Raw genomic sequence first — 16095 nt, forward strand, 5'->3', positions numbered from 1 at the left:
AAACCGAGAACTTGGCTTATCTGTTCATCTCTACGGATGAAAAAATGTATCCGTTTTGGCCTCTTTGACACTGGGTTGTGGGAAGACTGGAAGTCTAGACTACACACTCAAATTCATTTTCAGCAACACGGATAGACCTGTGAAAGATGGCGCTTTGAGTGTATTTGAGCCACATACTAAAGAATGGACAGACTGGCAAATTTATGTGTTTGATGACTGAAAAGGGCTTGACAAAAAATAGAAAATTCACTGATTATGAAACTGGGACTCACCGATTTGCCATCTTGTAGCTGTGGTCTACCCTTGAGCCACGTTTGCTTGTTCTGCCTCTAATATGTTTGATTACACACATCTATATTCGATGACAGGTTTAACATCAAGCCTTTCAGCGTGAGGGACAAGTCTGTCATATCCACCTGCCTCCCTCTTGTCTGTTGACTTAGTATCTCCGAGCCCCGAGGCAGACATTTCCTCTTATTTGTTGGCATCTTGACCCCCTTGCTGGCCCTGTCCTGGGCCCTGGGCTGAGGCACCATGTTATTTACTGCCCAAAGAGCTCTGTGTGCAGAGAGTCAACACAGTATGGCTGGTTGAGCAAGGGAGCAACCTGCGACTCACTCACTCTCACTCTCTCACACACACACACACACACACACACACACACACACACACACGGCCATCCCAGGGGGTTGGCAGAGATGTTTACAGTGCTACAATCACTATGCACAGTAGAACTGGGAGTCATGGACAGAGAGACAAAAAAACATAGATGTGAATAACCCCAGCAACTAAAACCTGCCAGTTCTTCTGACTACAAATACAACTACAACCAGAAAGGGAATGTGAAGATATGGGTTTGGTGACGTGACAGACCAAACACCCGCAAAGGAAAATAAAAAGTTCAACCTGACAGGACATGACAGCATTCACTCAGATGAACTTTACGGTCAGCTGGACTCACTTGGGAACATGTCCTTGGGTGGACAAAGCTCTGTAAGGTCATTCGGAGAATAGGTGGTTTAATCTAACCTCTGACCTGCACATGTTGGATGAATCAAGAGGGATTTAGGCTAAGGTACCGTACGCTGCTCGATGACCATACCCAGACCTTTTCGAGCAACATTCCCTAAAAAAGGTTGTCCGAGGACAAAACAAGTACATAGCCCAGCGGCTGGCAACAAACCTTCCCTTTGGGGATAAGTTTCTCAAGCCACCAGCTGGGATCAAAATACACATAGTTTTACAACACAAAAATGTGTTTTCAGGTGCTCTTAAAAGTTTCATGTCTCAAGATCTAAAAGCAGCATTGCAGTGAAATTCCTTCTCCAAATCCCCTCCTTCCTCTCCGTAATTATAGCCTCCCAGCTGACAAACTACAGGTCTGTTGTGTTTGTCTTTGCCTTCTTGGATACAACAGGTGAAGTGAGGGTTGTGTGTGCTGGGCTGGATGCCAAACACATATTACTTTCTTGGTACAGCAAAAACACCTCGGGAGTGATTGAGGAGCTTAAAAATATATATACTGCCCAGAAAAATGAATAAAAAGGAATATTTTTTCATTGCATCACTGAGAGCTTGCAACCTTGTACAACAGGCCTGAGCACAAGAAAAATAGAATATTCCTCATGATCAAATCCAGTGGGGAAACGTTTGCCATAGTAAACTCAGTGAGGATGATTTATTTAAAAAGGAGTAGAGACGATTTGATAAATTGAAAACTGGGTTGGCTTTGGATTGGAAAATCGGGGTGTGAGGTAGGATGAGGGAGCAGGGTGTGAGGGATGTGAATGTGATGCAAAGAGGACTGGATCAATCTTTTATCACTGCAGTGTGCTTTCATCCCTAATGGATCCGACATGAGCACAGCACAGCACTACCTTCCGTCACATTGCACAGGCTGGGAAAGGACGCACGGAAAGAACAAGAGGGAGGAACAGAGGTAGACGGAGCAAGACATAAGAAAGAAAGACAGCTACAAAGAGAGAGAGAGAGAGACGGTGGGAGAAAGTGGTTCAAACCACCTTTCCAAAAATAATCATAACCCCCAAAAAATGCAAACATATTATTTCACCGGCATGCTGTCATAACGTTTCCAATTACCTCTGGCCCTGCGTGAATCTGCAGGAGTTGGGAAACACTCCTGATAAGGATGCAAGAAATTAAGTCACTTCACAGCATGAAGAATGACTTTGAAAATTCTCAACAGAAATCCCAAGTGATATCTCACTGTGTATGGACAGGCTTGCTTTCCTTGCTGCACGAGCTGAATGAGAGACACTGACAGAAACACAGACAGACAGGCAGACAGACTGACTATGTCGTTCTAGATGAGGAGGAGAGTCCATCTGTGTAGTCGAGCGGTGAAAGAGCAGTAAAAATAACATTGCAGAGAACAAGGCACGACGACTCTCAGAGGACACTCCACTCTCTCCATGCTAAACAGGCTCATTTATGTGAAAATAAAAAATATTTCGGCAGAGACGGAGAAACAAAAGGAAAGGAAGGAGAAGACAAATGCCGACTAAAAAGTTGAAAGTTTTGCAATTTGATTCAAACTGCTGGCAGCCACATCTTTTATCCTGCTATCTAATAATTACATTATGTTTAATATCTATGGCACTTCAAAGAAAGCAGGCAACTAGCAGCACATTATTTTCACCTCTGTGCTCTGGACAATCTCTGGACTATAGCAAACATGGTCAACATCTGACAACATACCATGTTTAAGACCTCTAGTTTCTCAAGTAGCTTGTGGTTAGCAGAGTCAGTATCATCATCTGATACACTTAAATCAGCAACGGTCAACTAGGACCAATACGTTTGAACACATGCAGGTGCGTGGTAACAATCAAACTGGATTACTAGAGGTGAAATGAATTAATGAATAACTAGGAGCCTAATTAAAGCCGTGACAAAGGCTTGAGTCGTTGCCCATTTGGTTCCTTCTCCTACAACCATCTACTATGCTGACGTTATCTCTCTGGACCCAAGTTCACTCTGTGAAACATGTAAACAGAGATAACACATGAGGTATATCGGTGCAACTCCAACAGTCAGTCAGGAAAAAAATAATCACCTCCCGAAGGGGTGGTGTGGTGGGGGGTATCTAATCGATAGCCCTGATTGGATAACAAATACAGCTTGCTAATGAGTTCCGAGTTCCTCTATCTGACATATACCATGCTGAGAAATGTTAAATGAGACGCTCACCATGCATAATGATGAGTCAATGTTTAAATAGGCTCAGAGTGGTTCGATGCATTAGACTTGCACTATGTCTGCGTTTGAGATGCGTAGCATGTTAACAGTTAAATGCAGCAGGAACAAGTGGCGAGTAAACTGTACTCTGCCCGTGCCCTCCATAAATTAATCTTTAATTCAACAGCGATAAAAGGAGCAGCCTGGGTGACGGAGACCTGTGAGGTACTCTAACTTGTCTTGTAGTTCTAACAGTAAATGTTTGCTCAAAGAAACATGTGCACAGAGGCCAGCTCTGACTCACGCAGGGAGTACTCAAAAAAAAAAACACACAAAGTAGTTAAAAAAAAACAAAACAAAAAAAACACATGAGTGCACAAAGAGTGAAGTTTCACTCAAACAGGTTTGAGTCCTTTGCTTTCATACAGCAACACTTGGGTGGCGGGTCTTGTGTCAACAGGTACATGTAAAGACACAGCTCAGCTCCACCAAAGACATAATACAAGATTCACTTTGTTTCTCTGTTATACAGAAAAAAAATACACACTCATTAATGATAATAGCTTCTTAAACTTCACAAACAAGCATGCTGAAACACAGGCTGTAGCAAAGCCAGTGACAGAACGGCTGACTTCAGAGAAACTTCCCAACGCTGACATTCAAACAGAGAAGAACACATTCAAACAATCTCTCAGAAGAAGCTCGTATACTCACAGATTGAGAGGGTCTTTTCCTTCTCTCGAGTGCCTTTAATTTCCTCTGTCGGTTTAAATTCTCTATGCCTCACTTGGGGAAATCCTTTACTTCTCACAGAGCAGCAGAGCCAGTTCTGCAGATGGTGTGCGAGGCAGTGGGTGAGCCTGTGTGTGTGTCTGTGTGTCTATGTGATAGGAGCGTGCGAGTCCAGTGGAGGTCAGAGGCAGTCAGACGTGGTCACGGGGAAATTTAAAAAGATGACGCGACTTCTCCTCTTTTGCTCTCTCTTGCCACCTTCTCTTCACTGGATGCCTCAGGAATTCACTTCTGCGTGTCCTCACCACAGCGAAGATCTGAGAGACTGTGAAGAGTTCTCTCTTTCTCTCTGTCTGTCTCCACCCCTCCTCCTTCTGTCTCTCTCACCCACACAGAAACACACCCTCTCAGTCACTCCTCTCTCTCGCTATCTCGCTCTCTCTCTCTCTCTCTCTCTCTCTCTCTTTCTGCTAGCCCTTTCTTGCTGTGCTGACAGATCAGGTACCTCCCCCTTTTCAGGTAGTTGAAAGCGTGTTTTCGGCTTTGTCGTCCTCTCTCTGTATCAGTTTTCTCACTTATTCTCTCTGCATTCTATATCCACCAATGACACAAGGGATTGTTGGCAAGAAAACTTAGAGACAGGCTCAAATATACCTGAATCTCTTTGCATGCATGTGTATTTCCATACAGTATGTGTCATACACTGTTTGCATGATCTATAACCTGAGGCAGTGAACATCCACCCTCTGGCCTGTGGTCACATGAACAGCTGATTACACAAATGAGTCCGTCAGGTGATTTTTGCTTCCTTTTCCTGGAATGAGGTCATAGTCCGGCAGACAAGGTGCAATGGCAGAGTTTGTGTGCATGTGTCTGTGTTTGAGTTGGACAACGCCCTGTGGGAAAATGAGGGCACAATGCAGCCTAAATCTGGCCACTCCAGTCCAGAGAGCAAAACGTGGACAAAACAAAAGCCTGACCCATTACAGAAATAAGATTCAACATTCAATTATTCAATATTCACGCATCAATATTCATGTATCAAACAATGATGCAATCCTTGAACCCTTACGTCCAAAGCCCCCTCCCACACACACACAAACACAGAGCTGGGACATGTGTGAACAATGTGTCAGGCAGAATGTGGATTAGTCCCCTCACCCTGTTTTTCTATTAACACCTCTGACTCTCTCTAGCTACACATCTCCCTCAATTTTTAATTTGATCCATTATTAACCTGCCCCCCCCCCCCCTCCCCCAAACCTGAAATTCAAGACTCACCACTGACACTGGACCTGATAACAAAATAGACCTTCAGGGGGACAGAAAAGTGTACTGTAAGATAATGAAGAAGAAGAATGAAGAATGCATCAGTCAGAATGTTGTGTACAAAATGAAGATGATACCTTATTATTGTTTTTAACATATAGTCAGAATTACTAACTTCTTTCAGTCCTTTTAAGCATTTTAACTAGAGCCCAACCAAGTCCCATCACTGGATTTTTAAGGCCAAAGCCGAAATTTACATTTGAGCTTTAAAATCTATGTCTGTCTGTCTGTCTGTCTGTCTGTCTGTCTGTCTATCTAAACTTGTCAGTGTAATCTGGTGGATTAATTCTGATATCACTATTTCTCAATTACTTTAAGTATATATTGGCCTGTACTAGTATTTCTTGCTACTCCTTGGCCATAATATACAACAATACCGATACCGATATAGCTGTGATGAGCTACTCTAAGTCAGGTTCTAATCTCAACCCAAATTTTAAAACATCTTTCTGGTCAATTTCTTCTACAAATAATGCTACTTTATTTGTCTGAATGTTACCTGTTACCTTCATTTGTTTACAAATTTTCCCAGTGGGAACAAAATGTCTTAAAGTTATGTGGCAAACATTTTAAACGTTTAAAATCAAACCAAACAATAGTCATAAAATTAGCAGAAAACCATTTTTATTATAGAACTCAGATGCAAATTTAGCAACAGCAGGCCATCGACAATACCTATGTCATCCTTGTTTTTACTTTGCCTTTATCTGACGTCAGACTGTATTCTGAACAGACTAATGAGGACATGCAGTCACAGCACCTAATAACTAGTGTGCACATTGTATAAAGCAGACGTTCTAAAAATAGATGTCTTGGATTAATTGCATTAATTCAATGAATTAAATCATGCAGACAAAAGACCACAGTGAAGAATGCCATAGCTTTTAGCCAGGCTGAGTCACACAGGCCCACGGAGAGCCGGTTCACATTTATGTGAACTGTTTCACTGTTCTGTCTATAGTGCAAAGCTTTTGGCACATCTAAAAGCTGTGTTGTCTGACAAATCACTTAAACCACACTCTAGAATAAAAAGGGGAAAGTTGGGAGAGAGTCTCCTGAGGCATTGCTAAGGTACTAAGGGCTGTGGTGAGAAAAGGCTGAGGTGCCAAGAAGGAGTGACATTTTAAAAGGAGCAGAGAAGTAAGTACACTTTATGGACCCTAACAGACTATTACCCTTCAGTGGATCATGTGGGTGTCCATCATCAGATCCACACCAAGTTCATTTGGGATCGTTTTTTTTTTAACTAACACATGACGCAGAGGTTAACAAGCAGTGAGTCCTGTTAAATGGTTTGTGAGGCTAAAGACAGAAACACAACAGAGCTGAAATCAGAGCAGTGGGTGAGGGCATTGTAATGTGACGTGGAGGATTATCAGTCCAAAGCCTCGCAGACTTCGCTGACACCTTCCAGGCATTCCTCAGGGCACCTCCCACTGCTGTGCCTCCCCTCATCCCACCCTCCCCTGTCAAATCCCACATATCATCCCTCTTTTTCGGCGTGACTCAAACATTCTTGCAACCCCCTTTGGTCGTCCTCCTCCAACCCTCCCTCTGCATTCAGCAAAGAAGCGAAAGAAAACAAAGAGGAGGCCTAAAAGGCTTTAAAACCTGCACTTTCAGAAAAAATCCTTTCCCATTTTGTACTTCTTTACCATTTATCCCCAACGCACAAAGGCTGAAAATTCTCTCAATTCTCTGCAGTCTGCATAGCTGGCTCTTTGACTGCTTTAGATCATAACCTTCTACTACGTTAATACCTTAACAAGTGATGGATATAAATCTGTCCAAAGAGTGGTGAGCCAGCTATATCTCAGCTAAAACGAGACGAGAAGATGGCTCTGGGACTGAGAAATACACTGGCTGGGCCTGGCAGCAGTTCAATAGGTTCTGTGGAGGGTAGCAGAGAGGCGAATACATGCTGATGGTGTCTTTGTTGGCCATTATGCACCAGGAATGAATAGCATTAAGTTGCGGCTAAGGCTCGCGCCCCCTTCCCTTTTTTCCTGTTGAGACCCCCACCCCTTCTCCTCTCTCTATTTATTCAGCCTTTCACTAAAAGCAGCCCTCAACAGGTGGACAGCAGGTCGGTAAAGACTTAAGCCTGGACAGTGAAGTAAATGAGAACAGCTCTATTTTCAGAAGCCAAAACAACTTACGAAATCCTGAACTTCTGTTGACATCGGTTTTCATACTCATGGCAAGCAAAGCAAGGTAGTAATGCTCTGTTTGTGCCAAACATGCCTAAGTATAGCATTGGTGTCTTATTATGGTCAGGCTAACAGTATTGCTCCAGTAGTGCAGCTATGCCTTGTGTATCATTATGACAGACAAGATGGCTTTTACCAGTGAAGGTAATTGCACTGTTGTGACGTAAATATAGAACATCCCCCACCAAGAACAGACAAAGACTTTTGTTTTCTTCCCAGAAACCTGGCTCAGAAGATGATTAATGTTTTGGAAGTAAATGCGTGTCACTATATATCTTGTTACAAATAACCGCAGCTGTATCGAAAATACATTGCCAAGGTGAACCAGAGGACAAAGAGATGACAGAGGAGTCCAAAATAAAAAGTGGTCAATTTGATCAACACTTCTGGTAAACTAACATTCCTAGGAAAGAAGATGGCCTTATTTTTCTCTTTGGACACTTAAGAGCACATAAGAGAATCTCTGTTGGCTTTTAGCAGCTTCCAAGTTGTCAGGACTTTGGCGGCACATGGGCACCCCTCTCTTCATCCTTTTTTCTCACTTTTTACTCAGAACCAGTCCAGGCTGGCTCAGGACTAAGTTACCACCAAAGAACACTTCTACCTCTCACACAGCCTTGTGTTGCATTTTTGAGGTGTTGTATGGAAAGCTATTTTTAGAGGTGAAATCAATTTGGACCTGAATCATAAGCTGCAGCATTGTCCTCCTCTGCTTTCAAGTTGTCCTGTTAGAAGTAGCTAACCAGCTCCCTTAAAATCTCTCATCTCTTTCCTTCATCCCCTCTAGCTAAACTGGTTCATTTTCATCCCATTTCTAGATATATAGTCTCTGTGTTTCTGGAGATAAAGCTGTACCAACACTGTGCTGCTTGGTGCTGTTTCTATCAGTAAATGGAAATAGGCTACTGCCATCCTGATTGGTATGGGAGGAAAGATGGGACTGTAGTGTGACTGTGAGGCCCTCAACTTTTCACTTATGCACAAAGTTGGATGTGACAATGATGATGGGCCCATTGGTCTACTCGCTGCCCTTCTCTTTTTGCTAATCAGACTCAGCTCCACTATCTTTTTCATTTCCATGTCACTCTCCCATGCAAAGAGGCTCTCACTGAGCCAGGGAACAAAGGACAGCCAAAGCCTCATGTCCTAGCTGAGCTGAGGATTCCTCGGGACAGAAGGGGAGCCAACCCCAAAGACTACAACCCAGGTTAATGCACAGCAAACAAACATAGAAAGAGACAGCAAAGCAAGACATGGTATATAAGACTGCGTTGGAGGTGAACTGCTTATTTGATGATGATCTCAGTAATAACAAAAGCCAGTGGAGGGGGTGGGGGGGCTGGATGGACAGGAAATGTGGGTTGGGGACAGGGGTGCTATCAGGTGGTTGCAGGTCAGGGGTCGGAGGTGAACAAAAGCTTTGTAAGCCCCACACAGAGCGAGGGAGAGGCCCCCGGACACACTCACTGACGCCCGGTCTGTCTGTACCTTTCTCTACACGCCTCAGGCTGTAGCGTGTTTATTTAATAATGTTTTCTTATATCTGCTTGTCAAGTCCACAGTAAAAAAAAAAAATCCTTTGATCCTCCATAAAGACCAAGATGTCACACTCAATCTTCTGTCCATTTATTCCAAACATTGTTTACAATACTGGTCTATTGCTCGGAGTGTCTAGGGGAAAGGACTATCCACACACCTGCAGGAACAACAGCAGTTAAAAGCCTTCACCGCACCAGGCCTGTCATCTCTTTCCTTCTGTGGTTTTATCGGATCAAAGCAAGGCTGTAGCTATGTTGTAGCAAGAAAATCTTTTGTAGCTTGAATCATGCACTGTAAGCACTAGGGGTGTAACAGCACACAACAGTCACGGTTCTGTATGTATTTCAGTTTTGGGGTCACAGTTTTAGGACATATCACACTGAGGATAGTAGTAGCGTACAGAATCAAACATCCTGGACTGAGCAGTTAAGGATAAATGCACCGCTAGGAAACACACACACACACACACACACACACACACAAGTGCATAATGCAGCTAGATCTCTCTAATCATACCAACGGACATTTTAGTTTGAAGCAGAGGAAATATGCAGAACTGATTCACCTTAACTTCAAGCACAGACACTTAAATACTTGTTGAATTTTAACAAGGCTGGTGAGACTGTCATCACCATCTTCATCGGGTGGTAGAGGGTTTGAGTGTGTGCTGGAGTGGGCATGTGTGTGAGGCTGAATTAATGACGTATGTCTGTATGTGTATGTGTGTGTGTGTGTGTGTGTGTGTGCGCGCGCCAGATTACTAATCAGCTCTTAGACAAAGGCCATATGTGTGCAAGTCTGTGCATCTCTCCCACATATCTCCCACATATTCCCGTCCACGTCTGCATAACCGTATCAGCAGGAATGTGAGGATTGTCGGGTCAGCAGCGGTGACATCATGGCAACCCGTTGGAAGCAACAGCAAGGCCTCAGCACCGGTTTCCTCCTAGTTGCATCAGCTGCACAGTAACAGACTTTGGATCAATGACACCCACTTCAGCCCAGCTTCCTGCTCACTCTATGACTCTCCAAACACACAATTCAGACAAGCAATTGAAATGCCTCAAAACCGTATCCATAACAAAGGCTTAATTTTCATATCACCTGACTGAGAAGCTTTATATCTAATCTTTTTGCCTACGGGTAGCAACAGACTTGAAATGCTTAATGGCCCACTTTGCAGTCTCAAATATAACTTGGCTCTTGGTTGTTATAACAAGCCCTGCTGAGTGACCCGACATAACACATGGGCTTCATCCAGACTCCAGACTGTTCACCTGCTTGAGGTGGTCTGAGGTCAATGGCCTGATTGTTTACAAAGTTAGAAGAGTATAGCCTGAGGGGCAGAAAACTTAGTGAAGAAAAGTATACATGGAGACCACTTAGTGCAATCTGCATTATTTACATTCTATGGTTACATAAGCAACAAAAATCAGCTAATCTAACCATCATTCTCACTAAAATCAGTCACTTCAGCTACTCACACACTCCTCTTTCATGTGTCCCTCATCTATGTGAGGGGTCAACTGTCAGCTAGCGTGTGGGTGAGCGAGTGAGGATCCTTCAGGTCATCAGATAGAGTGCACCTGAGGGAGGAGCAGGGAGCCCTGTTTTTAGTGTTGCCACAGTAACCAAACACAGAAGCGACCACCTGGTTGGTGGAACCCGAGAAGGAGAGCGGAGAGGGCACCACTTCAAGACGGTTACCATGCCAAAAAATCCACCCAGAGTGGCCTGGTTCCCAACACACAACCCATACTGTGTTTTTGCTGCCATGAGCCAAGCGTAGCAGAGAGCGCACGCAGCTGTTGAATCTTTCATGGAACATAAAAAAAGAACTAGGCCTACAGCTCTCATTACAGCAGAGACACTTGACTTTGTTATCTCCTCATGGTTTTCAATACAGTTTGTCCTGTTGTACATTTAAAAGGTCAAGCCAACTATGATTATTTGAGTTCAATGCCATGCCATTACAAATGTATGGTATGTGTGTTTATCACAGACACACAGAAAGGTAGTTAGTGATGATTGTATGTCATTATACCTGTGCTCAATTTTTGATGGTTCATCATCAGTTTGATATCACTTAGTCTAACAACACATTGTCGCAGTGCTGATCAAGAATTTTGCTAAACATGTCAAGTGATTGACGGAAAAAAAGGAACCTGGACTTTAATTTAAGTTGTCATAGTGTAATTAGCTGTCTTGGCTTTTCTGTTTACTTTATATACATTTTGCACAACTGAAAACACATTTAGCCATGTGTCCAACTAATAAAGAAACAAAAAAATTGTAAACTCCGATTTAAAAAAAAACTTAATCTGTTTCACTCACCTGCTGCACTCTAATGGTCTCTGTGACTGCCTGCCTGATGAAAAAGGAAAAGAGGGAGAAGAGGAAGAGTGAGACAACCCTGTCACTGTTTGTGTGTGTCGTGCTCGCTAGCTACCTGATCCACCACAGCCTGTGGAAGAGACAGAGACACACAGAAAGACAGGCTGAGAGCAATGCAGAGGGGGGAGGGGGGGGGCCTGCAGAGAAAAGTGAAGTGGTGCCGCCATTCCCCGTCACCTTGGAAACCAACGCTCTTTCAAAGAAATCGTCCAATGGCAAACACCGGCAATTGTGTTCAGACAAAAAGTCACATGACTGCCCCAAACACCACTCCCTGCGCATAGAGTGAGAAGGGAAGAGAGGAGAAAAAAAGTGTGGTGTTAGGGGGTTGAGAGTGATCAAGAGGACAAAAAGAAAGACAAGGACATAAAGAAAAAGAAAGACAAGAATAGGAAAAAAGTAGATAGTTGTCGGGAAGTTGTGCAAAGTCACAGAGGGGACAGGCAGTGAACAGGTCACCAGGCCCAAATCCATCCTAGGACTGTGAGCACGAACACAGGAACAAATTGTTTCCTCTTTATCTTACTCACAGTCCCATCTTCATAGCAACGTTATAACAACAGGTTGGCTTCAGCCTATTTCTCTTTTCTAAAAGGAACAATGCTGAGCAGCAGTGTGACACTAATGGTACAGCTCTTTATCCAGCTGCTGTACTAAAAGGTTATCTATCAACTTCCACATTAGGCTTTTCACATGTCTTTTTTTATTGGGGGGCGGGGGGCAAGGTTTTCAGCTGACAACACAAACAGTACAGATATAAAGTTTATTTATTATTAACATGTTTCTTAAATCCATACCGACACATTTTTTCCCGTGCATCCTAAACTAGCTGAAGGCTGGGTCCATTTGGTTGAATGCTGCACAAATAAAGTACAACAACGGACTCACCAGGAGTTTGAATCTACACCATTTGCATGTCAGCATCCCAAGAATTAGGCTCATTGGTGGTTTGATAATTGTTTGATGACTGATGCAATATTAAAACACACACGATGCTGGTTCATGTGGTCTAACGCATTTTACAGCAGTGGTTGCCAACCTGCGAGTAATCACAGTGGGCTGCTCCCGTCAACCAATCAGCAGATGGTCTTGATTATAAAATCTTTAATGAGTTATCTTGAAATTCAACAATAAGAAAAACATGTTTGTTAAATGGGCGAGGCAAAGTAATGAATCAGTCTGCATTTCCAGTGTCTGTCGATTAAGGATGGTACAACAACTATCTGTCAATAAAACACCCAGGACAGGACTCAAACATTGCCTCCATTTGGAGCAGTACCTCTCGAACAACTGAAAGGGGACACAACAGTACTGTGGGCTTTAGATTTAGAGGTGCTGACCTTATTCCCAACTGTTGCCTGCCTGCCTACAAACACAAACCCTGCTGTGCACTAGAGGTCAAGAAGCCTGCAGAGCTAATCATCTGCAAAAAGCAGTGGTGTAGACATCCCTTTTTCAGAGTGATTCATTTGATTCAATATCAGCACAGGACTGAACAGGGACTTAACGATACGCATGCACAGTGGAAGTTATTTTCTCCTATCCCATATTCATTTTGCCACCCCTAAAATCATGCTATGACCCTTGGGCTGGTCCCACTCAAGTTTGAGATCCACTACTCTGCAGATTAGTATTATCTCACAGCAAAACAATAGCCCATGGCTCCTTGTTCTATATTCATTCAGTTATTTAACCCTTTATCCTAAACAAGCCCCACAATTGATTTTAGATAGCTTTGTGTGTGGGGAACTATTATTTACATCAAAGTCTCAATGTTGCTTTTATTACAGTTTATAGCAGTGGTGTTGGCACTTATTTCTGTCTTAACTTTAGTCTGCTGGACTAGTTAAAATCAACCTCCCTATGAATGCTGTATTGTATAATGTTATCACGATGCACTGACTCTGGCATCTACCCAGAGGAGTAAACTAAATTACAGCAAGGCTTTCCAAAGCAAATTCCAGGCAAACCAGTGAGACAATACAGTCTACTAGTGTTAGGTGGCAGGTTATTACTCAGACTGAAATCACACATCTATCACTTTCTCAGCAATGTACTGTACACTTGAACACAATCATCTGCCTTGTAATGCATCGCCTCAGCACTGGTAAATTACCCTACTTCAGCTGTGGCAGGCAGGCCTCATTCTCAGACAAGCATTTACCAAGTGAAAAGGGCCCAATTACCTCTCTACGGTGTGAATGTGACAGGATAGCTGATGAGCTACAGCAAGGGAAGGTGACAAAGCCAGCCGTATCCAACACATGGACAGCAATGACAAGACTAAGCCTCCGCCATTGATTTCTTTTTTAAAAAGGTAACGGAGAGGACTACCTGGGGATTAGCAATCCTGTATCTGCTTGTCAACAGATAAAGACATAGTGTGGCTCCGGGCTTACAGCAGATTCTCTGGATATTTTTGCAGATGGATCATGCAACGTGCAGGTTGAGACTGAACATAAAATGACACCAAAAGCATCCTGCTTTACAAGTTTTTTCAGAACAATGAGTTACAGTAAACAAAAGTGTTCCGCTTCATTCAACTAAACTGCACTTCACTTTAATACCTAAGTCATATGTACAATCCAAACAGAGCCTGTGGAACTTTATTTACATTTTAAAAGTATACTATAAATGAAATATGTGGTTCAATACTTGGTAATAGTGCCAGAAGATAACAATGTACTGTAGTAGATGTGTTTTAACAACTGTAATAAGGGCTCAATGTAAGTAACCGACTCTCTCAGCTTGATCTGTGATGGATCTGAACTACCCCAGTGTTCCTGTGAGTCCATACAATAGCATAAGGAGTAAGAAAAGGATGGTATGGTAGTGACTTAGTGTGTGTAAGATGAAGATTGTGTGTTTGTGAGTGGGTGTTTTGGTGTGGGTGAGTGTGATTCTCAGCTGGTTGACGAGCCTTTGTGTTCTCTTGTGTCAAGCAGCTGGCCAGATGAGTCACCACACAGGGATCTCATAGTATAGAGGGGAGACAAAGGTTAAGCTATTTAATACGTTACTACTTTACATTCAACTTTTTGTCCCACTCATTTTACTCCAGCACCATGACTATGATATGCTAAGAAAATACTTCAAGATAAACATACGCTAAATCAAAATGAATTTGAATACATAAATATAATCTATCATCAGGAGTGTTGCATTAATGATGAGTTTAAATGGACTGGGGGAGATGGTGCTGAATTTAAACAAAATAAATAAATACTGCAGAATAGCATCTTATCTCAGTCTTAATCTCAATCAGTTCCTGATACAAATATTATCTGATAGAAGCTGTCAAGGATTAAACAAACTCATTTGTCAAGGAAGACCACACACACTGACTGCAAAAACATTAAAGCTGCCACTTTTCAAAACCAAAATAAAATATGTATGAAATGAGGCGAGTGAAGCCACAACAACCATTTACATAGTTGAGCTACTCATTTGTTTGTCAATCAGTGAAGTGGGAAAGGTGAAAAAAACGGAAGAAGACAGCATTGTACTAAAAACAAAAAAAACAAGGAAGTGACAATAAAGAGGTACAAAACAACAGAGAAGTAGAAGTACAAACAATAGATGAATAATAGACATACAGGGACAAACAAGAGCAGGCAGGGATATGACCTAAAACTAAACAAAAGACAACTAGGCAGACAGACAGGTAAGGATAGATAACATTTAAATCAAATCTGTCCATAAATAATATGTCCCTTTACTGTTAATCAATCAGTTGATCAATAATCGTACTGTGAAAAAACTATTTAGGTGTATTGTACAAATTGGACTGGATGTATTGAAACATGAGTAAAACTAAATATCTCAACTTTAACTTTGGATTTTATGACATGACTGACTTGCTTTATGATTACTTGAGTGGACCAGAGGAAGAGAGAAAGAAAGAAGTTGATACTGTACAAAAATACCAATCTCTGTGCAGACATATTTAACAGGTAGCACCAGACCTTGGGGTCCTTGAAAGGGTTCCAAGGGGTTCCCAAGCAAAAAAGGAAGAAGTTTATGTTCAATATAAATCCACCCATAAGCAAAACAATAACAGTGTATGACTATTGTGTTTATGAGTTTCATACATTTTCTGCAATAAAACATGTGAAAGTAAAAATCTTATGAGTTTAGGGTCTTTTGAAGTGCCAATGGTAACTATGGTAACTATTTGTGTCGTTTGTTGACATTACAATATGATAATTAGCATTTTCATTTAACGCTAGCTTATTATTAGTGTCTGTAAAAATGAGTCGTTCACCTAGTTAAGTTTCGGCTGAATCCATGACGACGTTCATTCAATTTTGAGCAGACTTTGCTAATTCAGTCAACTAACGGTTACCATTTGGCAATATTCGCATTATTAGACCACTAGTGTTACACCTACCCGAGACAAGTTAACTCACAAACAGCAACTTTTTCAATCTGACTCCAAATTTCAAGAAAAGAGACTGAGTGAAAAAGTTTGGTGTCGCAGTTTATCGTCAGCCTGTTATCATTAGTGTGCAGGTGCAGCGGACAGAGCTGTCGCATCCCGACCGTATGTTCAAAACACATTTTCATTTCATGATAGACTGCTAGAAGATAAAACACATGCTGAAAACTACTTACAAGTGATGTTGCGGTCGGGCTTCACACGACGGACAGTCAAGTGCTTCTAATTTCTGTCGTCAAGAGTCCGCTAATGTCA

General features: G+C 42.3%; 1 protein-coding gene across 3 annotated transcripts in view; it reads right to left on the reverse strand.

The window, feature by feature from the left end:
* The window catches only part of rassf7a (Ras association domain family member 7a), a 32764-nt gene extending 16669 nt beyond the window's left edge, over window positions 1-16095 (reverse strand). The window contains exons 1-2 of one of the 3 annotated variants that reach the window (XM_053319673.1): window positions 16017-16095; window positions 11343-11472 (exon numbers count right to left, since the gene is read on the reverse strand). The gene's annotated coding sequence lies outside the window, so the exon portion shown is untranslated. Of the gene's footprint in view, window positions 1-3912; window positions 4291-11342; window positions 11473-16016 lie in introns of those variants that run through there. The other 2 variants (XM_053319674.1, XM_053319672.1) reach the window with 2 other exon arrangements.

This window comes from Scomber japonicus, chromosome 5 (assembly GCF_027409825.1).
Source record: "Scomber japonicus isolate fScoJap1 chromosome 5, fScoJap1.pri, whole genome shotgun sequence".
NCBI classification, from domain to species: Eukaryota; Metazoa; Chordata; class Actinopteri; order Scombriformes; family Scombridae; genus Scomber; species Scomber japonicus.